Source organism: Pteropus vampyrus, unplaced genomic scaffold (genome assembly GCF_000151845.1).
Source record: "Pteropus vampyrus isolate Shadow unplaced genomic scaffold, Pvam_2.0 Scaffold149, whole genome shotgun sequence".
In the NCBI taxonomy this organism is placed as follows: domain Eukaryota; kingdom Metazoa; phylum Chordata; class Mammalia; order Chiroptera; family Pteropodidae; genus Pteropus; species Pteropus vampyrus.
In genome coordinates this window covers 842,505-845,955 of record NW_011888930.1, presented here as the reverse complement: position 1 = coordinate 845,955, position 3,451 = coordinate 842,505, and the positions used below count along the sequence as shown (strand labels likewise).

The window sequence follows — 3,451 nt, the reverse complement described above, 5'->3', positions numbered from 1 at the left end:
GCAATGCATAAAAAATAATTCATTCATTGTTGTAAACTACAAAAATATTGCTTTTATGTAAAGAGAAAGGGATTTTGCAAAAATTTTGGATAGAAATTGGCACCTTTGAGTGATTTGGGAAATTCGATCATTTAATAAAATAGCAACAGAAGCTTAACTGTTGCAAGTTTAAGATATCAAGAAGCATTTGAACAGCAAGCCCCTCTTAGTCTCTCATCTGGCAGCCAAAAAAATTTTTGATATTCCCTGATTGTCTGTTTTTCCCCAGTGAAAGTTATTACATTCCTTTTCCCATTTTTTAATCAAAATCATTTCTAACTTATTTCAGTCTGTCACAATAATATTTTCATATGAAGAGTGTTGTAACCTAATTCCTTCATTTGAATAATACATTCGTTTTTAATTACTGCAACTTGATCTCAGATTATTCAAATAACTGTTTCATTTTTTATGCTTACCCTGACCCCAGTGTATTTATAGGCTTTTATCCTTACCTGATACCAGTGTAATGTAATTATAGATTGTATTTTAATCATCTACTATATTCTAGTGAGTTTGTTTAAATCACTCCAATCCTGAGCCTTTTATTTCTATGCCTTTTAAAATTCTACAATGGCATTCTCTTTGCATAAAAGCAATATTTTTGTAGTTTACAACAATGAATATTTTGCATTCATTGCTAGCTACGGTTCTCACTTAATAATTTTAAAGTCACTATACAGGACGGTATGTAAAATTAAACTGTGCTATAAACAGAAGAAGTACATTATACATCATTTGAAATCTTTATACCTGTTTGTTTTCCAGACGGCCCCATCCTGTTCCCACTACTTTAAAACCACAGATATGCATTATGCTCATGATCATGGTATCTGTGTCTGATTATTCAAATCCCTGTTGTAACAACGCAGGCCAAGTTTCATTCAGAGTGGAACAGGATTCTCTGGTATGAATTATTATTAGCATTTTTATATTGATCATTTCATAATTGCCTGATTATTTCCTAAACTATCACCCCATCAGGAAAATTCATTATTTCCAAGCTGCTTTAGGCAGGTAGTTGAGCTCTTGTCATGATGGCTGATTTCAGCAACACCTTTAATAATAAACCAGGAATTTGGTCTGACAAAATGGCTGACGGTTGTCTATCTATAAAAACCTAGTGTTCATCTTATGATCAGAATTTTAGGCCTGAAAAATGGATTTTCCTGAGTGAGTATGATTATCTTCTCAAAATCATGGAGTCTTATTAGATTCCTTATTGTCTTCATTCTTCATAGAAAATCAATCAGTAAGTCTCACTAATTCTGCATCCAAATTATCTTTCAAATCTCCTTCCCCCTTTCTCTTCCAGTGATATTCAGTTCAGAACCCATCAAATCTATCTCATGATGGTTAATCCCCCTACCTCCTGTTTTATACTCTTCCAGTCTGTATTCTAGACTTTTGCAAGGATGCATGGCTAAAACACAAATCTGATCCTGTTCCTACCCTTAACTGAAATCTCTGAATGGCTCTTCATTGCCTATAGGGGGGAACTCAAGCTACTTATCCTGACATCCTAGAAGTAAAGCTTCAGTCTGGATATCACCTTTGATTAGGAGGAATCAAGCTGATCTCAACAGACAACATTTAATTGTATGTACAAGTAAAATTTGGAGAGGAAATGCAGATGAGTGAGACGTTATAAACCTTCTGAGATTAACAGTTAACAAAAAAACAGGACTGTTCATAAGTCAATGCTGGCTGTGACTACATATCAAATCTTTGGAGTTTCTATCTATGGATTAGATTCCTCTTTTACCTTCCATGTTCTACACTTTATCTTTAATCCCTTCTTTTAGTCAAAATAGATAAAACTATGGAGATAAATGTGTTAAAGATAAATACAACACATGTAATAGAATATGATTTTAAACTACTGACTCTTTCACATTCAGTGCAACACTGAGATTTTTGGCTAAGTTTTTAATTATTGTTGAATTAATTGCACGAGACCCGTTGAAAATTAATTTCCAAAAATGCCAGTGATAAATTATTAAAGTGTAAATAAGAGGATAAAAATATTTGCCAAAAATATCAGGAACATGAGGCCACGCTGTATGTCTTTTGCTCCTATTATGAATTTTGTCTGCTGAATAAAGGACACATTAACTTATTTAACTGGTTAGTTGTTACAAATAACTCAGAGAACCTTGAAAATACGTTACCATTACAAAATATCTCTGAATGCAAAAAAAAAAAAAAAGAGAAATAATGGTGTGAAATAAGGATTTGGGAACAAACTGTCTGATAACTCAAAAATGAATTATGCTGCTTTTTCCAGCCTCCATGGAGAAAGACATGATTCCCTTCGGGATTTCTTCTACCATTTGGTGCAACATTCACTTGGCTATAATCATACAAGCTTCATTAGAGAAGTAAAATGCAATTGTCTCCATGAGATCAAAGGACAATCTATTAAATAAAGCAACTGGAACTCTAGAATGAAATCATATGAAAAGTTAGAATTTTACGGTGAATCAAAATGTAAATCATACTGGCAAACTGTGGCTAAATGCAGAACTGAAGATTAGCTTTATTAAGGGGAAATTGACAGTGGCCTGAATGATCTGAAAAAATATGAAGATATATGAATTCTAAACAACCAGTTTTATGTGCTAGATTAAATTTAGCATTGCTACTATTTTAGTAAATTTAAAGGCATTGCTGGTTAATTCCAAGAGTAATGAGAAATATAGAACCAAAAAATAATAAGTATTGTGATTTTTATAACACGGTCTGTATTCAGTGATTCAGGGACCTAGAAATGATGGTTTATATTAAAACAAAACAAAACAAAACAAAAGCCTGCAACCATTACATCAGCTGTGTTCAGAAGGAAAATAAGTAACACTGTATACTGACCACTTACTTGCTCCTGAAATCTGTAAGAATGTTGCTCTTAAACAGAGAACTTAGTACTAACTGTTGAAAATCAAAGGTCTTTATGAATTCTGAAAGCTGGAGCCTGTGTTTGCCTGAAGGAAAGGGAAAGAGGTGGAGACAGGTAAATCAAACTTCTCTGCACATTAGGGGTTCTGAATTTGAATTCTTTTAAAATGCTTACTGAATACTCGGTGTTTTTCTTCTAAATGGAAATGTCAGATTTTAAAACACCTTACTGTGTATTCCAATGCATTACATCACTTAAGTCATTTACAAAATTGTATAAAATTACCCTGAAATCGCATCAAGTATAGCAATGTACCATGAAACTAAAAGAAAAAAAAATCATAAAAAAACATTTTTCATTTTGCAAGGAATATATAATAGAGTCAAGAGTCTAAAAATGAAACAGTTACTCCCTTTCACGTTCTTGAGCACAACCTAACTTATTACAATAACATTCTTTGAATCTGTGGAAAACCATGACATTTTTTTCCCCCAAAAGAAAACAGTTTAAAAAAAA

At 32.5% G+C, this 3,451-nt stretch overlaps 1 protein-coding gene across 3 annotated transcripts in view; it reads right to left on the bottom strand.

The window, feature by feature from the left end:
- ZFPM2 (zinc finger protein, FOG family member 2) overlaps positions 1-3,451 on the bottom strand; it is a 457,642-nt gene that overhangs the window by 33,374 nt on the left and 420,817 nt on the right. The window lies entirely within an intron of this gene.